The 23,864-nt window shown below is 35.5% G+C and overlaps 1 long non-coding RNA gene across 1 annotated transcript in view; it reads left to right on the top strand.

Annotated features, from left to right (window-relative positions):
• The first annotated feature begins 13,543 nt into the window (after positions 1-13,543).
• Positions 13,544-23,864, top strand: part of LOC144307048 (uncharacterized) — a 43,592-nt gene continuing 33,271 nt past the window's right edge. Inside the window, exon 1 of the long non-coding RNA XR_013374016.1 lies at positions 13,544-13,834. This is a non-coding gene — a long non-coding RNA (uncharacterized LOC144307048). The remainder of the gene's footprint in view (positions 13,835-23,864) is intronic.

Below are 23,864 nucleotides of genomic sequence, written 5' to 3'. Positions count from 1 at the left end.
TTTGTGGTGAGAACATTTAAAATCCATTTAAATCCACTTTCTTAGTGATTTTCAAGTATATAATATAGTATCATTATCTATGATCATGATGGTGTTCATTAGATCTCTAGAATTTATTCACTTTCTAACCATAAAATTTGTACTCTTTGACCAACATCTCCCCATTTCTACCACACCCAACCCTTAGTAAACTAACATTCTCATCTCTGTTTCTATGAGTCCAGCTTCTACAGATGGTATATATAAGTGATATACGGTATTTGTCTTTCTGTGTCTGATGTACTTCACTTAGCAAAATGCCCTCAACATCAATCCATGTTTTGGCAAATGGGAGGATTTCCTTCTTAATACATACATGTTTAACAGTGAACAAGGGTTTCCTTTTCTCTACATCCTCGCCAACACTTTTAATCTTTTGTCTTTTTGATGATAACCATTCTTTTTTTTTAAAAAAAGATTTTATTTATTTATTCATGAGAAAGAGAGAGAGAGAGAAAGAGAGAGAGAGAGAAGCAGAGATACAGGCAGAGGGAGAAGCAGGCTCCATGCAGGAAGCCTGATGTGAGACTCGATCCCGGGACTCCAGGATCTGGGCCTGAGCTGAAGGCATATGCTCATCTGCTGAGCCACCCAGGCATCCCCTGATGATAACCATTCTAACAGGTGATAGATATATCATTGTGGTTTTGATTTGCATTTCCCTAATGTTAGTGATATTGAGCATTTTTCCATGTACCCATTGGCCATCTGTCAGTCTTCTTTTGAAAAATGTCTATTCGGTCCCTCTGCCTATTCTAAACTGGATTCTTTGTTATTTGTTATTGGATTATTGAATTATGTGAATTTTTTAATACATATATTTTTATTGGAGTTCGATTTGCCAACATATAGTATAACACCCAGTGCTCATCCCATCAGGTGCCCCTCTCAATGCCTGTCACCCAGTCATCCCATACCTCTGCCCACCTCCCCTTCACTACCCCTTGTTCGTTTCCCAGAGTTAGGAGTCTCTCATGTTTTGTCTCCCTCTCTAATTTTTCCCACTCATTTCCTCTCCTTTCCCCTATAATCCCTTTCACTATTTTTGATTCTTTATGTATTTTAGGTAGTAACCCCTCATTAGATACCTGGTTCACAAATATTTTCTCCCATTCAGTAGACTATCTTTTAATTTTGTTGATGGTTTCCTTTGCTGTGCAGAAACTTTTTAGTTTGATGTGTCCCACTTGTTTATGTTTGCCTTTTTTTACTTGTGCTTTTGGTGTGCAAAATATTGTTGCCAAGACCAACGTCAAGGAGCTCTTCTCCTATGCTTACTTCTAGGAGTTTTATAATTGTGGTCTTCATTTAAATCTAATCTATTTCAAGTTATTTTTTGTAAGTGGTGTAAGATAGAGGTCCAGTTTCACTTTTATGCATGTGGTTATCTAGTTTTCCTAATGTTATTTATTGAAGAGATTATTCTTTCTCCATTGAGTAACCTTGGCTCCTTTATCAAGTATTAGTTGATCACATTTATAGGAGTTTATTTCTGAGCTCTTGAATCTGTTCTTTTGCTTATGTATCCATTCTTATACTGGTACCATACTGTTTTGATTTCTACAGCTGTAATCAAGAAGTATGATGCTTTCAGTTTTGTCTTTTTTCTCAGGATTGTCTTGACTATTCAGGGTCTTCCATTACTCCATATATATTTTAGGATATTTTTTCCTCTTCCTGTGAAGAATGCTATTGGAATTTTAATAGGAATTACATTGTATTATAAATGGGTTTAGATTGTATGGATATTTTAACAATATTAATTTTTCTGATCCATTAACATGGGATATCTTTTCATCTGTCTCTTTTTCAATTTTTTAAATCAGTCTTGTAGCTTTCAACATGTATATTTTTCAAAGATAAACCTATCTTAAAGTCATAAGGTGATTTAAAACTATTTGCTATTAATTGTAAAAAATACCTTTTTAACATTATGACTTCCATCATGCACAGGATAAAAAAAATCAAACAGTTCAAAAAGTTATATAATGAAAAGCAAGTATCCTCCACAGACCATATTTTAGATTTATACGCTATAGAAACCTTTCTATAAGTTACTAGTTATAGTTAACTAAAAAAGTTAACTTTTTGTGTATCCTTTCAGAAATAGTATATGCCCTATAGAAATGTATTTTTATAACATACACACACATACATCTATATATTTATATTTATATCTGTATCTATTTATCGATAGAGAGAAAGAGAGAGAAATAAAGATATCCAAGGCTGAGACATGAGCATACTGAAAACACATCTTTCCTTTTTAAAAAAAAATTTTTAAGATTATTTATTTATTTATTCATGAGAGACAGAGAGAGAGAGGCAGAGACACAGGCAGAAGGGAGAAGCAGGCTCCATGCAGGGAGCCTGACGTGGGACTCGATCCTGGGTCTCCAGGATCAGGCCCTGGGCTGAAGGCAGCACTAAACCACTGAGCCACCCGGGCTGCCCCACATCTTTCCTTTTAAATTTAACAATGCATCATAGAAATTTTTTGTTGTCAGCGTACATGGATCTATGCCATCTTGTATAATAGTTTTACTTTTATTTACTTAACTGTTTTCCACTGATGGATATTTAGTTTGTTTGGTATTCTTTATTATTCTGAATACTGTTGCAATGAACTCCTTTGTGTATATGCATACATGTGTGCATGTACACACACACACACACACACACACACTTGTTTATATGCCTGAGTGCATCTGTAGAATGAATTGTTAGAAGTAGAATTTTTGGGTTAAAAGGATTTATCCCCAAAAGGCAGAGAAACTGGCTTATTAAATTTATTTTTCAGTTTTAATAATATTTGGGAATATCAGTTCTGCCAAGAAAAATAATCAATGGATTTATTTTCCCCTTAAAGTTAAATTGGACATTGAAGACACTTGGCATCTAAGATGGGATAATATTAGGCTCAGGTCTATACATTGAACCTTCTGATTTTCAGTGTAGGAAAGACTTTATGGACAATCTAAAAGACTTGCTAGAATAAGAGTGTTAGGGGGACCATCTTATTCTCTTTGGAAAATTCATCTCAAACATGATAGAATTGATAAAAATGTTCTTCTTTCAGACTTGTGTCACATTTTTTTTTTTTTTGTCCTGTGGATGAGTTTCTATCAGTTTTTTTCCAAAGAGAAAGTAATAATTACTGATTTTCTTCAACTTTCCCTCTCTCCCTGACTTATTTTTGTATTGCTTTAGCATAATAGGAATCATGAGGAAATTTAAATGCATTTACCTATTCAACAGAGAAGAAATATTCATACATGGGAATACTAATGTGTATTGACAAATACAACTAATCAACAATTAAGAGTATGACTTTCACTTTGAATAAAAATAGCTTAAAATACATCAACAATTTGAGTTAAAATTGGTACAGAAACTAATCCTTCTATAAATATAATAAGTTCTTGAGAGATACTCGAGAGAAATATTTAAAATGAATTTATTAGTAGTACTACTTTTTAGAGTAATTAGCCTAGAGTTGTGTCCACAAGCATAGAGGGGGAAAAAATAATGCAGATCTATTCCATCCAAAGCTGTTATTTGTTATTTATTTAGATTTGTTGTTTTCAGCCCTGGCTGCACATTAAAACTATCAAGAACTTTTGAAAAATGTCAATATTCAACCAGAACAATTAAATCAGAATCTCTGGCTGACGGAAGGGAGTGGCAGGCTTCCACACTTTTTAAAACTTTGCTGGTGATTCTAATATGCATTCAGGTTTACAACTATTGGTTACATAAAGGTAAGAAGTAGGAGTTTAGAATAAAGCACTTCCTGATAACTATCAGGACACCAAAGTGAGTGAGATAGGCTACTTCTCTCACTGTGTGCAAAGTTACGAAGGAATTTACTCCAAGAATTTAACATTTTTCTGGAACTTTCAACAAATTCAAGAATGTATAGGTGGGAAACAGCAGATTTAAGGGTCACATTAGTGAGAGAGCTGGTGCTATGCTGGAATCTTCATCTTCTTTCTGTGAGAGAGCTATGGTGAATGCTACCTTCTTTTCAAACATAGAGAAAAGTACTTTAATGGGTACACTCAAAGACCCATCTATTTGTTTTCTGCATTGGGAGACACAAGACCACTATCTGATCCATGCACAAGAAAGCTTAATCAAGCATAGACCGAAATCTGTTTTCTATCAGCCAATTGCTCTGTCAGTGGAATCAAAAGTTCTGTTGTATGGGAACCATCCTGCCTCTCAGAGTTTGTCAGGGCAAGAAAGCCATTAATATTTTCCTGTAGAGAATGGCAGCGGCATGGGAGAGGGATCCTGCATGGTTCCTGACCAGCATGGTAGACAGGAAAGGTGAGCCAAACTTAGCAGAAAGAGCATTGGAGGTATATCCTCAGACAGAAAGTATGAGTTGCAGGTGATCACTCAGAATAAAGAATAAAGATGTATCTTCTTGGGTGAGCAGAAGAGCAGAACCCACAAAGCCCACAAAAGCCACCTATGAGAAAGAATAAAAAATTATCTTCCAGGACTGTATTTTAACCAGCTACCATGTAGAAAGCCTGAAGCCATCCAGCTCAAGTAAAAATTAGCCTGTTCCTTGTCTTTATTTCACTCTGCTACAGTAAGACGTAGATAGTAGAAGAGCTAGCAGATACAGGAGGAAGAGAGTGGAGAGAGGAGGAGGTAAAGTCATCCATGCACCCCTTCCCATGGCAGGCTGCCACCATTAAGCCTGCCCAAACTGAAGGAGAAGAATATAATGTAAAGTGGACATTAGAGTTTGATTATCAAACTTACCCTATAATTCTTGAATTTGTAGAGCACAGCAGAAAGTAAAGATTGAGTTTGAGCCAAATGAGACTGTAATTTGTGATTTTAGTCTTGAGAAGACTTGTCCATTCTTTTATCTACCAGACTTTTTGCACCCTTGATCCCAAATCTTCTCTCTACTTAATCCATTGCTCCCCTACCAGAGTTTCTTTATCTGCATCTTGCTTACTTGTACTTGACATCTAGTAGCTGATTCCTTCTCAATTCTTTCTTGAGAACACAGATTTCTCACTTGCTTTGCACTCTGATGAGCAGTAATATTTCCCAATGACTTCTGTGAATATCCAAGTTCTTACTCTCTGCCCTGCCAACACTCATCCATAGTGAGGCATGTCTCATCATGGAATAAAACAGAACAGTTAATTAGCTATTTTACTTTCCAACTTCTTTTGTTAGCATTTTGAAGATGTAGGCAAACAACAAAGAGCAACACAGTATATAGAGCTCATTAGTGAAGCCTAACAGTGCCCACCAGAATGGAACTAAAGTAAACTGTGAGTTCATCCAAATTATAGAGTTAAGAATTTAGTTCTATATGCATTTAATGAATTGTGTGCTATTAATTCATTGGACCTAATAAGAGTGGTATAATTTTTGTTAACATCACACACAGAATTAGGCACCTTCATTTATGTGTTTACCTTGCTTTTAAAATGATTCAAAAAATCAGATTTCAGAATGATAGAAATAGTCTTTGAAGGGCTTGAATTCTGGCAAAGTAAGAACCTCAGAAAACTATTACAAAGATGACTTTTATATGCCTGAACAACATAATTCTTTGGAACTAGAAATTACTTTTGCTTTACTTGCTATGATCCTTCCCACTTTCACAAAGTACTTTGGATTGGCTTTCTGAACCAGTCTGGTATGAGACCTCTGGGGAAGGCTCAGCTGCAATATATAAAGCAGCAGTTTTGGTTCATTAGTGTGTTTTCTCTTCCTAATATGTGGAATGCTGATAGTAGAGACATGGGGTATCACATGCCATTATGTCAATGAGAAAATTGGTAAAGGTGACATTTGGTTAATTCATATAATCTTTCTTAAAAGTACACACAATTTTAAGAAATGAGGTGTAGATTATTGCTGTTAATTGCCTTTCCACGAGTAAGATGATCCTTGTATTCCAGACATATCCATTCATTAATTTATTCGACAATCATTTATTGATTGCCTAGAAAGTGCCAGACACTGTGCTTGGTACTAGAGATATAAAGTAGGGTAAGATAATACTGTCTCTGCTCCACAATCTTAATGTATTTGTGGAGAAAAGCTTATAAAATTTGAACTTTAGTAGATAAGTGTTACAAGTGTGCACCAACCTTAGTGAAGGCACATTTAATTTATTGAAACAATTTGGGAAGAAAATGTTTCAAAGAGGAGAAGATCCATGAATGGGTTTCCTAAGATATAGTAGGTATTCTAAGGCAATACAATAATGGTAAAGAGATTTTGTGTACCCCAGGATGAACATGTGCAAAATACTTAAGTATGGAGCAGCTTGACACCTTCAGGAATTAGTCATTTTATATGATAAGAGTGTGGTATAAGAAGTGAAGTCATAGGAAGTGCATTGATAAATGAAGACAATCTAGATCACAAAGTATCTTCTATTTATGTTATAGAATTTGTGTTCAGTCTTTAGGCAGTGGGGAGTTATTGGAATGCATTTAGCAAAGAGAATAACATTGTCAGATTTGTGGTTTTAGAGAGATCATTCTAGCAGTCACATGGAGGATTGGTTAAAAATTCAAATCTGAATCCTTCAAATCAGTGATCAGTTGAACTATAGATTCAAAAGTTCTGTTAAACTCCTACAACTAAATGCAAAATTTGTGTGCCTATGTACTTACTACTTCTGGGAGGAGGGTTCATAACATACATTTGACTTTCAATCACTAAAAAGGGGAAGATGGTGAAAAATCAGTAAGTAGGGGGACTAACTCATCCCACTTTGCCTGGGACTTCCATGGTTTTAGTACCAAGAGTATTGCATCCTGGGAAAAAACTCTCAATTCCAAAGAAACCAGAACAGTTAGTCTTCTCAACAGTTAGTGGAAATCATGAGACTATAGCAATAGATCCTATGAAAGGAAATGAACAACTTCAGCCAGAAAAGAAGGAAAGACCAGGAGAGGTATAATACATAGGATTGAATGGTTAATGGAATTGAAGTGCAGTAAGAAAAAATAAATTGAGGATGAAATCTGTTTCTAGCTCTAGTTACTATATTTATGTGGTTGCTATAAAGGAAAATGTGTGTGTACAAGTAAGGATGACTTCCACTTTGAGCATGATGATATATTAAGTATTTCTGAGATTCTGTTGGAAATGTCCAGTGGGATTTGAACATATAGACTTAAAGTTGTAGGAAATATGTCTAGAATTTGGATGACTATTCAAGGATGATGTGCACAGTCAGAGGCAGTGGTCAAGAAGAGTATTTTGGAAAGCTTATACATTCAAGGAAATCCAAAAGAAGAAGATCCCAAAAAGAATATGAAAAACAGTCTGCTCAGAATGATAAGCAGATTACCAAAAGGGAAAGATTGTGATTATTATTTGTATCTTTTAAAGTTTTAATTATTTTTTCTGGAAATATTAGCCAATGTAAACAGAAAAGAGAAAGAAATTAGAATATAAAAATAAGAGGAAGGAATGAAATATTATTTGAAGCTCATATATTTAGAAAATCACTTGAAAATATGATGGCAAACAAAGACAGTGCTAGTACTTGAATAGAGAGATATATGGAAGTCCAGAACAAATGGAAGTACATAGGGATTCAGTATATAATAAAAGTGACATTATATCATTCATGTCATATACATCAATGGGGGGAAAAGGGTGGTTCAACTAATGGTTCTTGGATAGTGGGGGAGCCATCTGGACAACAATGGATTCATATCTCATCACTTTAAATAAATTTGAGAAAAATTAAGACTGCACTGTCAAAACTATCAAAGTATAAAAGTAACAGAGAGAAATATTTTATAATCTGTGTTTGAAAGACCTTTATGTGTGTGACACAAATACAAAGTCTATAAGAAATAACATTGATAAATTCAACTACATAAAATTAAAATATTAAATATTGACCAAACCAGTATAAGAAAATCAGAAGATAAATGCTAAAAGTGTGAAAATATAACCACACCAAAAATGTACAGGGATGCCTAGGTGGCTCAGCGGTTGAGCACCTGCCTTTGGCTCAGGGCGTGATCCCAGGGTCCAGGATTGGATCTCGCATCTGGTTCCTTGCAGGGAGCCTGCTTCTCCCTCTACCTATGTCTCTGCTTCTCTCTGTGTGTCTGTCATGAATAAATAAATAAAATCTTTACAAAAATGTGCAATTTCCTATTATTGAAAATAACTCTTTCAAATCAAAGTGATCATCAATCAGAAAGAATGAGCAAGTGATACAAATACAAGTTGCTTTTGAACAACTGAAAAATGTGGACTCTTACTCATAATACAAGAAATATAGATTAAAACCACATCAAATTATCAGATTATGAAAAATTCAAAGTTGGACAGCATACCATACAGATGAAGATGAGGCAAACAGGCACTCTCATACACTGCTGGCGGGATTGCAAGTTGATACAGCCTCTATGCAGGCCAATTTGTCAATATTGATCAGATTTAGAACTTAGAAATAAATATATCACTATTCAAAAAAATAAATTAAAAAATATTAAACATTTAATGGTAGGTCATTTGACTCATTCCTTCCACCGAGAACAAGAAATGGGAGTTGAAAAACATCTTAGAATTCAAGACACCAAATAGGGAAATGTTAGCAAAAGGGAAGAGAAAATAGAGAAATAAGTGAGTACTTAAACTGTTTTCTTCTGAGAGCATTTGCTGATTCTCACAATTTGAATTCAAATTAAGGTAGGCTTGCAGGTGAGAATGGCAGAAATAAAAGCAGAAGACCTCCCCAGCTCCCAAAAGAACTAAAAGTCTATCACTTTACAAGGAGGAGAGAGCTAACTGAATATTCTCACAGGGAATACTAGACCATTTAATATACTTTTGACCTTGGTGTAAGATGATCCCAAAATGTTAGAGATGCAACAGCCTGGCATAATAATAAGAAATCATATCTGGATAAGCTCACTTATTGTAGACCTCAGTAATGAACTTTATAAATTATTACTTCACATAAAACATCTAGCACATAGCAGAGATGACCAGGGGTACTAGAAAATTATACTCAATCAGTATACAAAGATTATAAATATTCAGATATTGAAATTACCAGATGCACACCAAATATCAATTATATATAAATGTATTATATCTATCTATCTATCTATCTATCTATCTATCTATCTATCTTGGTATTGTAACTATGTATCTAATTTAATATATCCATCTATACCTATATCTTTATATCTATCCCTCTATCTACAGAGAGAGAAAATATATAGCACATGCTCCTTTGGTGGTATACAATACCTCTGTCATCATTATGATACTTGTATTAGAAAATCTAAAACTCATTCAAGAACCTTCTTTCTGAAACTCTTCCCTTCCAAGTGTGGGTAAAGGAGGTCTTTCTTTATAGGTATTGAGGTTTATGATGCTATATTGATTGAGGTAGTGTGGTATTGGTACAGGAACATATAAAGAGTTGAATTACATAAGACAGAAAACTAGGAAGCTGGCCCACACATATATAGGCCCCTAAAGAGGACAAAGGTAGCATTGCAGATGAGTCATAGAGATGACAGACTTTTAAAGAAATCGTATACTAAAAGGCAGCCAATGGAATGGGAGGAGATATTTGCAAATGACATGTCAGATAAAGGGCCAGTAGGCAAAATCTATAAAGAACTTATCAAACTCAACACCCAAAACACCAAAAAATCCAGTCAAGAAATGGACAGAAGACATGAACAGACATTTCTTCAAAGAAGACATACAAAAGGCCAAAAGACACATGAAAAAAATGTTTCACATCACTTGGCATCAGGAAAATACAAATCAAAAACCACAATGAGATACCACCTCACATGGGTCAAAATGGCTAAAATTAACAACTCAGGAAACAACAGATGTTGGTGAAGATGCAGAGAAAGGGGAACCCTCTTACAATGCTGAGAATGAAAACTGGTGCAGCCATTCTGGAAAATAGTATGGAGTTGCCTAAGAAAGTTAAAAATAGAACTACTCCACAACACAGCAATTACACTACTAGGTATTTATCCAAAGGATACAAAAATAGTGATATGAAGGAGCATGTGCACCCTAATGCTTATAGCAGCAATGTCCACAATAGCCAAAATATGGAAAGAGCCCAGATGTCCATTTACTGATGAATGGCTAAAGAAGATGTATAATTATATAATAGAATATTGCTCAGCCATCAAAAATAATGGAACCTTGCCATTTGCAACCATGTAGATGGAACTAGAGTCTATTATGCTAAGTGAAATAAGTCAAAGAAAGACAAATACCACATGATTTCACTCATATGTGGAATTTTATTTTTTTTATTTTATTTTATTTTTTTTTTAAAGACAACCTTTTTTTTTTTATTATTTTTTGATAGTCACACAGAGAGAGAGAGGCTCAGAGACATAGGCAGAGGGAGAAGCAGGCTCCATGCACCGGGAGCCCGACGTGGGATTCGATCCCGGGTCTCCAGGATCGCGCCCTGGGCCAAAGGCAGGCGCCAAACCGCTGCGCCACCCAGGGATCCCCATATGTGGAATTTTAAAAACAAAACTGATGAACATTGGAGAAGAGAAGGAAAAATAAAATAAGATAAAATTAGAGAAGGAGGCAAACCATGAGACTCTTAACTAGGGAATAAACTGAGGGTTGCTGGAGGAGAGAAAGGTGGGGGGAATGGGGTAACTAACTGAGTGGCGGGTATAAAGAGGGCACTTGATGTAATGAACACTGAGTGTTACATGCAATTGATGAGCCACGAAATTCTACCCCTGAAACTAAGCAAACAAGCAAAAAAACCCAAAACAAAGCAAAGACATGGTATAGATAAAATCAGTTATTTGCATTAGCTACAGACTCCTACAAAAACATTAATACATTTATGATATTAAAAACATGAAAAATGTGTTTATAAAAGGATATGATGAAAAAGTGAAATGTCAGGCCACAGAAAATAGTATATGTAATACATATAACTGACAAAAGAGCCATATCTGGAATATATGAAGAACTGTAACAAACCTATAGGCAAAAAGATGAAAGACAAAAAGTAAACCTATACATCACAGGGAAAGAGCCTGACCAGAATCTTCAAAAGAAAGTAAGTCCAAATTAGACTGCCTAAACAATAATAAAGAAAATCTGAAAAAAAAAAGAAAGAAAATCTGACAACATCAAATGGTAAGAATGTGGAGCAAGCAGTAAACTCACTGCTGAGGGCAACACAAATTGGCCAAATCCCTTGGAAAATAATGTTATTTTTTAATAAAGTTGAAGATTTATATATCTCACATCATAGCAATTTTACTCATAGATTTATACCCTGTAGAAATGTGTGCTTTGGAAGTACAGGATGCCACACAGCAGCAGAAAAGATGCAGAGGCTCTTCACCAAAAAATGATAAACCTCTAAATATAATTTTTATTGAACAAAGAATTCAGATCCCCCCCCAATATATGTAGCACATGGTTCCATTTATAGAAAGAACAAAATTAAACTATCTTATTTGGATAGTTTATGGGTAAGTGCATAGGCAGCAATACTGTAAAGACAAGCAGGAAGTGATTACTGTAAAAGCCACGGTAATGGTTTTCCCTGGATGTCTTATGATTAGTCAGAGGAGGGAGGCTGAGGTTGAGTGCTTCTGGGCAGCTGACAGCATCTCATTTCTTTACCTGGATGACAGTTACACAGTAACCTTATAACATTACATTAAATTGAACATTTATATTTTGTTCATCTCACTGTATTTATGTTGTATTTCATAATAAAAAAGTTTTAAAAATAAAGAATGATAAAAAATAAAGGATGATTTTTTAAAGGATGAAAGTTGAGTACTAATGACTATAAAAAGGATTTTTCTAAGATTGATTTATTTATTTTAGACAGAGAGAGAGCCACACAGAAAGAGAGCATGCTCATGAGTTAGGGGGAGGAGCACAGGGAGAAGGAGAGAAAGAATCCTCAAGCAGGCTCCCCCTTGATCACAGAGCCTGACTTGGGACTTGACCTCGTGACCCATGAGATCATGACATGAGCCAGGAGTCAGATGCTTAATCGACTGAGCCACCCAATCACCCAATACAAATGGGACCTCGTGGTGTTGGTTGGAGATTTGTTTATGGAAATCATTGAGGGATACATGATTTATGCACTTTCCATATGTGTACTTAAATAAAATGATTTTTTTGTTAAATTAAAAAAATAGAAGTTAAAAAGGAAACCATGTAGACTGTTCTTTTTATAAGCCGAATTTTGAATGGAAGTAAAGCTCAAGGTAGTATCCAGAGGGCAGGAATTTATATTTTATAGAGCAGACTTGAACCTATTTATTGTGACAGAGAGAGAATCAGTAGTGGGGAGGGTGTGACACAGTGGAGAAGATAACCAATGGCCGGCCTCGGTTTTAAACAGACGGGGAGGGAAGCAGGTGCACAGATGGAAAGACAAGGTTTGAATAAGGGCAGGAGTACATTTTTCCTTGAGACTTGGGAGAAGGAAATCAGAAAGGGAAACCTTGGCAGGAACAGGAGATGGCTGTAGGTAATAAGCCACAGTTTTAGATGTCTAAGTCCAACACTATAGAAGAACATACTATCACTTACAGAGGGAGGAGATACAGGATCTGCTTTTTCCAAGAGGACCATGAGGGATTGTAAATGTTACAATGAAGAGATAGGAAAGGAGAATAGCTGCAGAACTATTCAAGGATTGCTGAGTAATGTTGATGGCCCAGAGGTACTGGGAGTTGATATATTTGGTGGCATATCCAAAGTTAAGCAGTTATCTTCAGCAGTTTAGGGACCAGAAATAGGACAGAGAATGGTGAAATAAAATCAAGATTGAAAATCTTTGGGTAAATTTTGGCTGAAGTTTATGGAAAAGCAGGTTGCAGTAACTGGTCCTATGGAGAGTATGGTTAGATGATGCATATGGGGCCTGAGATTCATAGGGAAGGAAGAAATCACAAAACAGGGTGATTCAGGGAGGCAATGGGAAGGGTTGATAGACTGTAGGTGCGGGAAAGGTGGAAGAATAGGCAAGTGAGAAAGAGGCAAGTAAGAGAGTTGCATTGCTACACAGAGTACCCCAAGCCAACTAACTCTCCCCAAATGCTTGATTAAGAACAGAAAATTTTCAGTTTTACAATGGAATCTTCCAATTTTTCTCTCTAATCCAAAAACAATTCAATAGAAGAAATATTTTGTATTTTCAAGTAATAATTTTACACAGCTTCTCTTAAGCACAGGTCTTGAGAACAGAGTTTCATTGAGACTCCACCTTATAAATAGGAATCCAAGTTAAATATTATGGGGGAGGAGGTAAATCTGCAAAAGAAAATCAAATCATATATCAAAGCTCCAATACATATTTGCTTTTGGATCATTCTCTGTGTCAGCCTGAGTCATGGCTTGCCTTGGCACTAGAATGACTATTTCCTGAAGGTGTCAGTATGGATGGAAGATTAGAATCCTGCCAGAAGTTCTTCCTAAATTGCTCATGGTTAGGCAAAAGAAAGAAAAGAGAGGAAAGACAGTAAAACTATTCTGATTGAGGCTGAATCTATTGCTTTCTGTTGTTGTCTGTGATTCCCTTCTTAGGAAATGCAGCTGCCTGAAGATCTGGTTAGAAGCCTCCTCCCTTTTCCTTCTCACCCCCATCCCCATCCTTGATTTCAGGACTCCAACTTGTTGCTGTCATTTCCCAACCACCAATAGTTACCCTGCACTGCTACCATGCTGAACAGAAAGGTTGATGCTACAAGCAAGGTAAGAAGAAGAATCAACCACCAACAATAAGGTAATTCGGTGTTAGGTACAATGGAAGATATGGAAAATGCATAAGAGAAGTTTATCTTTAAAGATCTTACATAATAGAAGAATAGGGCAAAACATGAACATCTCACAAATCCATACATGTATGCTAAGTGCCAGCGGAGGAAAGGATAGAGATTTCAAATTTCAAGGTAGCCTGGTGTGGTCAGCATAGGTTGCATGGGGGTGGGGTGGGGGTGGGGAGATGCGACTTCAGAGATAAGGTTTTGTGTATCATTTCAACAGGTGGATACACTGAAATATCAAGAGTCATGCTCATATTATCTCCATTTCCCAAAAAAGCTTTAAATAGCCAATGTTGTCGCTTGCAAACATATCTGCATTTAATCAACTCATAATTATTTGTGCCAGGGAAAGGAATAACTCAAGAAACAACTTGCTCTGGAATTGGAGTAAAATGTGCTATATTCCTGAAGTCCATTCGTCCTCCTTATTTTATATTGTTGAGGCTAATGTTAAAATACACTTGCATTTTCTGAGCACACATGAGAGAGCACAGACATATATAGCTCAGCACTAGATGGTGTTGGGGGGAAGCCATACTAGGATAAAAAAAATGACAAATGCTTCTGAATCGATTTCATGTTGTCATGGCTAAACACAAACAGCCTCAGAACATCTGGGATTTCCTCATTTTAATTCCAAGTTGTCATATTTTCACACATTCTTGCTTTCTTGGACTGAAATATTTTTTCTAGTGTAACTTATGTCCACTTGCAAAATTAAAAATTCCCATCAAATGGGGACCTTAGATTTTCCCATGTGAACTGTCTCTTATAATGGCAAAGCTAGTGAAGAGGGAAGAAAAGACTGGAGAAGAGAAAAGAGAATTTCTGAATTGAAAAAAAAAAAAAAACATAAAAAAACCCCTAAATTATTAAAGGAAATTTCCTAAAATCTTTTAATTTCAAAGGGATCTGTAACTTGAAACTGAAGCCAACATTAGGATGGTAGCTCCCAGGAAACCTTTGAACCTCTAAAATTTCAGTTTGCTCCACCCAACTTCTACACTTCTCTCTTCTCTGCTTGAGTTTTTTCCCTTAGTGCTTTTCATTACCTAACATGCAATGCATATTATTTATTTGATCTTGGTTATACTGTTTCCACCCCCAGAAGGTAAGCTCCATGGTGGCAGAGACTTTTCTCTATATTCTCACTCTCCAAAATAAAACGTGTGGGACATACAAGTACTTTACAAATATTTGTTGTTGAATGAATTCTAAATCTTTGTGCTAACAGGTTTAGAGTATTTTCCATAATCTCAGAATTGTTATGTTGAATTTACCCTACATGGATCTTATATTTCTACTATGGGAAATTAGATTCAAATAAATTATTGCAGTGTTTATTTCTATAATCAGATTAAACATAGAGAAGATAAATTCAAATTCTTTGTTTAAAAAATGCACATAATTTTCAACCGTGAATATGTTCAATAGGGCTAACTTGATAACTGACAATAACTATACTTGGTTTAGTTATATTAGGAGTACAATTAAGTTGGATCAATTAATATTCATAAGCAACATACTATTCAACTGATAAGCTGATGAGGACTTGCAAACTATTTTTGCATTATGGCAACTATTACCAAGGATAACTTTACCAGAATAACAAATATGAGTAATATTTTTACTGTTTTGCAGGGATTATTATCAAGCAGTATGCATGAATAGAGTCAAGATCCTTCATAAATAATCTATTTAATTATAAAAAAGACAGGTCTGGAAAGCAATTTAATAGGGGGATAGCCTGTCAAGATAGGTGTGTTATATGAAGATAAAAGGAGGTAATAGTTGCAGTTCTGTATCTAGCATTGGTCAGAAAATGCTTAAAATATTTTTTTAAGAAATGTTTCTTTTAAGTGGATCATTAACAAGCTAGAGTATATTGGACAAAATAACCAGGATGGTGAAATGCCTAGAAATTATTTTTAATGAGAAACACTTAAATAAGCTTTACCAATAAAAAAAAAAAGCAGTTCAATGATCTAGAGGTGTTTAGAATGGAAGAGAAAATATTTGGGTGAGGGAGAGTGAACATTTTTTAAAATCTTCAAATAGTTGAGTAGCTACCAATAGAGCTAGAATTGATTTTAGAATAACTCTAGTGGATATTAAAAGAACAATAAGTAAATTGAAATTACAGAAAACTAGACTTATATTTGCTGTAACAAAGAACTTGTTAACAATTTGAACATTTCAAAAATATAATGAATTGTATTATGAAGTAATAGCCTCTGCCACTCTGCATTGTGGAGAGGAGGATACAAACTCCATATTGTGCATATCCAGAGGACAATGGCTGTATTTTATGTTCCCTTACCTTTAATAGATGTAGTAAATTTATGCATAGAAGAAGACCTACAAAGAGCTCAAGAGCCTTTGACTGCATGGATGAATGGATGCTGTTTGGACCTCCATGAATATTTCCATGTTTCTGCCTGGACCAGGCTATCTGAGAGAGAATATAAGTAAACTTGGTTAAAGGATGACTGAATAAAAACATGTTAGAAGTGAAAGTGACAAACAGTATATAGTGAATAAGTTTCAGGACTTACCTAACTCAACACCATTTGCTTACATCCTAGGGTAGTAAAAACCAGGCAATTTCTCTTCTCCCAGAGATTTGTTTACATTCCAGAGTGAAAACTTTCTTCCTGGGAGAAAGGATGGACTCATACACCAACTCAATAATGAGTTTCATAATTTTAAGGTTCCTTTCCTATGGTAGAACCCTGATAAATGTTCAAATTTACATCTGCCCTCATTGTGTTGCCCTGTGGGGGCTTAGAAAGCTGACGCTAAAATTTCTCTCTCTCTCATCTATCTATATCTATCATCTTAGCAGATGAATGGAAGAAAGGAAGGAAGGAAAGGAGGAAGATTGGATATTTATCTGTCAAAACTCTTTATAGTCCTGCATTGTATAGAAATTTCACAGATAATGATGAAGACCTATTCAAATTTTAGATATATGTCATTATATATAAATACATATATACACACATAAAACTATATATATTTATTTTATGCATTTATATCTATGTAATATGTCTATTAAATTATTTATTTATATTTTTATACGTATTATACATATTTTTGTCATATCATCATTGGTAATTTTAAATGACGTTTTCAGTCCCATGACAACAAACAAAATTCAGTTCTTGAAAAAACAAGAAAAGAGTCTGCAAGCTTTTTCATTTCAAAGTATTTCCTAGAGAGTATTAAAACTTTTTTTAGTATAAAGAGTAATTTTTATCTCTGATAAATCATTAGTGAAAAATTTTTTAATAAACGGCATGGTGGTTTGAGGTAAATTACTTAAGATGATAACAAAGAACCCCTTCTCTGAGATAATACAGATGATTCCAATGAAGATGATCTCTTAAAATTACTGAAATGGAAAGAAGAATCATTTGGCCTAACTTTTCCTCAGGATATTCTCAAAATATATTGAATTCTCCTCTGAACAGAAAAAATAACAAAATCTATTAAACTGAAGATTCTTGAAACTTTTAAATTGCTATCTTGTTGGCATCTTGGGTCTTGAAAAGAGATTTAGTCAAACGAACAAATCTTCAGTGTAACCATAGGCACTTAAGGTTATTTTTTTTCTTTTTTTCCCGAGTTCATTAGGATATAAAGTGATTCATGAAGAACTTGAAAAGGATTGATTAATGCACGTCTAGTTTCTGTAGCTAAAACATTTAAAAACTCTTTACTCCCCCCCCCAAGTTTTATGGTGATTCACCTAAAAAAATCTCTTTCACTGGCAGAAACACATGTTAGCTACATTTATACACTCAAGAGAAAACACCACAGAGACCAAAATATTATGTTACTAAGTTAATGATATGCATATCTCATAGAATTTGCTGTAATCGATATCTGTGACCAAGCTGGCAACAGATCAAACAGTGCCCTATATCAAACCCCTGGGAGGCCCCTCCTCCGAGTGCTTCATTCACTGACCATTACAGAGCTTATTATATGGTTCACCTTCAGACAGTAACTCACTGCCAGTGTATGGTTTTATTTCAGCTGCTGCATATATATTCGAAACTCTCTATCTTGTTGCTCAAAGTCAATTGTAATATTTACTCATTTGCTAACAAAAGGATTATGTATATATATTACAATTAGCTATAGAGATATGCTTTTAAGATTGTTATCCAGTGATCTAAACAGGCATTTGTGTACCCAGACCTTGAGAGATAAAGATTGTGCAAAAAGCTGTAAAACACAGTAAACATAGTATTCTATATGTGTCTGTCATGCCACTGAACAGTTTTAAAAAAGTCTCACTGGCATTTTATCTGATCTTTAGAACTACAAGGTGATGCACCTTCTGATTTTTAAGGCTGTCAAGTGAGAGGAGGTTAGGCTCATTCTGAATGACTCCAGAGGGTCGACCTAAACCAGCAGATGAAATCCATAGGGAGTCAAGTTTTATCCCAAAATGAAGGACCCTTTTCTGACCATTATATCTCCTTGGGTGCCTTGGTTTACTTTAGAGTGTGTCTATTATCAGTGGAAAAGTCTAACACACTGGCAAAAAGAAGTCAAATATCCAGGAGTAGCTGGATGAGATGATCTTTCAAATTTCTCCAGATATTGGAATCCTGGGCACATGCTCTAGTTCCCCTTTGGTTAAAAATGGGTAGTAGCTTTCCGTCCTTCAGATCCTAAAAGGGGACTATATCACTCCTTCTGTTCCCTTCTTTAATCTGGACATATGCCCAGTTAAGATGAAGAACAGTTTAGCCATGAGCTTCAGCTGCTGCGTGGCTAATGGAAAAGGAGCCCAGGAATGCACACTCTCTCTTTGTCTACTCAATGCCAACAGGCTCGCCTGATTTGAACAAAAATCCAGTCAAGCTGCCTGTTTGGCAGCGTGCAAGCAACACATCTGGGTGCCTTACAAGATTTCTGACTGAAGTAAGGGGCTGTTTTCAAACTATGTAGGCCTGACATTAAATGCTCTCTTCCCCACTGGGCTGTGCCATAAGCTAGTTGAAAATTGATCATGAAATCCATGGTATCTTGAAGCAGAAGGATCTCAGAAAGGATCTTAGCCTACATATCTCAAAATGGAAACACAGTCCCATGAAGGCTCTATGGGGAAAATGGTATGATGCCATATAAATTGCATATTTAGATCTTTCCAGAAGATTCACAATGCACATTATTATAATTAAATATTCTGAGAAGCCTTATTGCAAAAAAACTTTGGTAAACATGGATCTGACCAATGCAGTTTTTTTTCTTTGTATGGTGCTCATTAACATTCCATAGAAAACACACTAGAAAATAATGGTATTTTTAGTATCAAACTCTCATTTTTTTACATATGAAGAAACATAGGTCCAGTGAGATAAAATGACTTGCCCCAGGCTGAATATACTGTCAGAATTATGACTAAAGCTTGGGTTTCCTTGCTCCTAACCCAATATTTTTTCCCTGGTGGATTGTCTTGATCGTATTTTTGACTTTCATATTTCATTTTGTCATGCCCAGGTCAAGGTGTTCAGCCTTAGACTGATCATCTCTGGCTACAGGGTAGAGTCTACAGGGAAAAGCCTTAGGATAAGCACTTCCTTAGCAAATCTACTGGAGCCAGGAATTGGGGTTAGGTTGTAAAAAAAAAAACAAAAAAAAAAACAAAACAAAACAAAACAAAAACCCACACACATCAGATGGTAGAGAGACGTTAGAACCAAATCTGCAATGTCCCACAACTAAAAAGTTTTCCACTATATATTCTATTCTATGGCTGCCTTTAACACACTGATTTCCTTTTTTTCATACTCAGTTCCTAATGAGCCCTTGCTTAACGTGATTCTCCTGTCCCATATAGAACCCTAAATCTATTCAACCAACTAAAAATAAGGCACCTCAAGCCTGCATTCTGTTAGTTACAGAAGTAATATGATCATTATAAGTTCCACAACTCAGGATTCCTTCTCTAGATGACTCAGTCAGACTCAGACATGGCTCCTGAAGGGCACAAAATATATGAACTTTGCATCCTCCCTCAGATCTTGGACACTTACAGATGGCAATAGCAAAATGAATATTGGATGAGTGACTAATATCTTTGAAAATTGACAAAGTCCTGAAATTGGTCAATATGGACCCCCAAATCAGCTTCCTGTGAAGATTTCCCTTTTGCATTTTTCAGGACCAGCCTCTTTTAAGAGGCATTGTAGTACTCTCTTGAATTGTCTTAACTTAGTTGTTCAATTCTCTTGGTGGTAATTTTGGTGACTACAAATTATTTAGGAGGCTAGAAAACACAGTCTTTTTTTTTTTCAGTCTTGAGAATCTTTGTGATCATATATTACCCAAAGTATTTAAGGGCAACTGCTTACTGTCATTGTTGTAGACACTGTTTGCTAATTAGCAATATAGGAAACCTTGCAGTCTAATTTAGGCTGAACTACAAACCCAAGCAACTTAGCCTAAAATTCTAATTTCTGCCTAAAGTTATCAGCCTTGGAGCATAAATAAGTATGACAGGCTGACTTGGGACAGCTAAAAAATTTTCCTCATAGATTAATTTGTTCTAGATCAGAGCTATCCAATACAAGTTCCTACAGTGATAGAAATGCTATTATTTTATGCTATTCAGCAGGACAGGCACTACACACACATGGCCACTGAGTGCTTGGTGAGTGATTAGTACCAGTAAGGAGCTAAATTTTTATTTTATTTTATTTTATTTTATTTTATTTTATTTTATTTTATTTTATTTAACTAATTTAAGTTTCCATAGCTACATGTGGCAAATGGCTACCATATTAGATAGCACCTCTAGAATGATCCTATATCAAGGTTACTTTCCAACCAGAACTGTGTACTATGGCAATTAGCAAGATGAGCTTTGTGAGATAAGAGGAGCAAGAGAATATGAAATTGGGCTTCTCTGATTCACCTCCTCTTTTTCTGTGTATTCACATTTCACACCACAGTCCTATGTTATCCTTAGTATCAGAAGCAGTGTCCCTTAGAAAACACCATGCTAATATTACAACTCAAAATGACCAACAATTATCTGATTTTAAGCAGTTTCAGATCTTCTTTATAGCCAAGTTATATACTTATGTTTCTGGATCTGTTTTTCAGCAAGGTAACTTTGGGCAGGAACTTCTCGCCCTTTTGAAATATGTCAATGGAGGCCATCAGAAATATTCAGTAATGTATGCTAATCTAACAATTCACCACAAAATTCTTACACTTTCATCCCTGAAGAGCACAATATCTGATCCCAAGAGAAAGGTTATTATTTCCAAGGATTTATAGCTTTTCATTTTGGAATGGGAAAATGCTCCATATTTCCAGCCCTCCTGAGTCCGTTCCATATTTTCTCCAAACTTGTTTTATCACCTACTTGCCAATTTGAGTACTAGTCCTCTTTTGGTTGCAAGTTACAGAAATTCATTTAAGCCAAAAAAGGGGGGTACAGGGCAAGTTCATACTATACAGATATTGGAAGTCCTCATAAAAGACAAGACAAAAGTAGTCAACAGTATTTATAAATAAGAGCTCTGTTTCAGATGTGCACTAACAGTTGGTAAAATGCATGAGATCTTTTAAGCTCCAACTTGTACATAAAGGTGTAAATTGCTTTTTTTTTTTTTCTGCAGATAAATCTTCAAGAAGATTCTTGAACTCTTTGCTTCGGTTTTGATATACCCTGTTTATATTTTAGGTTTTCTTAGTAGCTTCCAACTAAGAATTTAAAATTTGGGGGCACTCCTCCATGCTTTAGTTTACCATGGCCCCTTGAGAACTGAATGTCCCTCTGTCACAGTATGTTCTCACTTTAGAGTCAGTTGCATAGCACTTTGGATTCCATACTGTGTAACTCACTCCATCAAATTACTTCTAGCCTCACTTTATTTTTTTTTTTAAGATTTTATTTATTTATTTAAAGAGAGAGGGAGAGAGAGTACAAGCAGGGGGAGTGGCAGGCAGAGGCAGAGGGAGAAGCAGACCCCCACCCCCACCCCCACCCCTGGCTGAGCAGGAAGGCTGATGTTGGGGCTCCATCCATCCCAGGACTCTGGTTTCTGACCTGAGCCAAAGGCAGACCCTTAACTGGCTGAGCCCCCTAGGCGCCCCCTAGCTTCACTTTATAAGAAAGGGATTTTTTTTTTTTCTGCTTGCATTTGTACTTTATCTTCTTTCCTTTTACTTTTCATTTGTTTTCCATTTCTACTAGTATTCCCTTCACATGCACAAAACCAAAAGGGCTGAAATAGCAAACAACATGTCGATAGCACTCTCCATACATTGAAGAGTTGGCACAGCTCGGAAAATGAGGAAAAGGAACATGCACATGCAGGGTGACATGGGCTGTAGTTTTTCTGCTACTGAGAACTGGCAAAAGATCCACAGCAGATGTACCAAAACACTTTAGTAAAATGTCATAAAATCTGAGGACACAACATGGTAATTAGAAAAAAAAAGCTAAATCTCTGTTCCCAGAGAACTGTTTGCCTTCGGAAGAAATTGATCAAGGGTGGTAGGTGGATAGGAAGGCAAGCTACATGAAGAATGTCTAAAGATACTAGAGAACTTTAGTATTAGAAAGTTATAAAATCAAAAGTAAAGGGAACCCAAATGTCATTTCTTCCAATCTACTATAAAAAAAGTGTATATTTTTTACCAACTGTTTGTCCATCCTTTGCTAAAAATATCTCTAATGAGAATAAGTTCCCTCTCATGGCAAAGCAGCATATTTAATAGAAATATTTTAAAATAAGTTTTTACTGAGGTATACATTTAGAAATTTTCAAAAATCATAAATGTACAGCTTGACAAATATTCAAATGTGAACTCATCTCACCCTTTTTTTTATTTGTTCTTGAGGGCCATCTGTTTGATTTATTTTTAAAGAATTTATTAAGGTATAATGGACATATAACATATCAGTTCCAGATGTACAACAGAATGATTCAATATTTGTATATATTGTGAAATGACTACCACCAAATAAGTGTAGTGAACATACACCACCTCAGTTACAATTTTTTTCTTGTGATAAGAACTTTAAGATCTACTCTCTTAAGTACTTTAAAATATACAATGTGGTATTATTAACTATAGTCACAGCGATGTAGATCACATTGCTATGACATTTATTTTGTAACTGGAAGTTTGTACTTTTTGACCAGCATCATCCATTTTGCCCACCCCCCACGTCTGGTAACCATAGATCTGCTCTCTATATTCATGTTTTGCTTTTGTTTTTAAGATGCCACATGTAAGTAATGTTGTACAATATTTGTCTTTCTCTGACTTTTTTCACTTAGCATAATGCCCTCAAGGTCTATCCATGTTGTTACAAATGGAAGGATTTCCTTCTTTTTTAATGGCTGAGTCATATTCCATAATATATATGATATACATCACATTTTCTTTGTCCGTTCATCCATCAGTGCAAATGCAGGTTGTTTCCATATCTTGGCTATTGTAAATAATGCTGCAGTGAATATGGGAGTGTGTATATATTTTTTGAGTTGGTGTTTTCATTCCCTTCAGATAAATACCCCAAAATGAAATTGCTGGAACATATGGTAGTTCTATTTTTAATTTTTTGAGGAACTTCTATACTTTTTTTCCATAGTGGCTCTGCCAACTGACATTCTCAGCAATGGTGCACAAGAGCTCGCTTTTCTCCACATCCTCCCCAACACTGTTGTCTTGTCTTTTTGGTAATGGCCATTCTAACAGGTGTGAGGTAATAATCTCACTGTGGTTTTGATTTGCATGTCCCTGATGATGAGTAACGTGGAACACCTTTTCATGTGTCTGTTGCCCATCAGTATATTTTTGGGAAAAATGTCTATTCAGTGCCCTTTCCCATCTTTTACTTGGATTGTTCATTCTTTTGTTATTCAGCTGTATTATCTTCTTATATATTTTGGATAGTGACCCCTTACCAGATACAGTTTGTCAATAGTTTTTACCATTTAGTGAATTGCC

Source organism: Canis aureus, chromosome 38, assembly GCF_053574225.1.
Source record: "Canis aureus isolate CA01 chromosome 38, VMU_Caureus_v.1.0, whole genome shotgun sequence".
NCBI classification, from domain to species: domain Eukaryota; kingdom Metazoa; phylum Chordata; class Mammalia; order Carnivora; family Canidae; genus Canis; species Canis aureus.
Note: the sequence above shows the minus strand (reverse complement) of the source record. Positions and strands in the feature narration are given on the sequence as shown.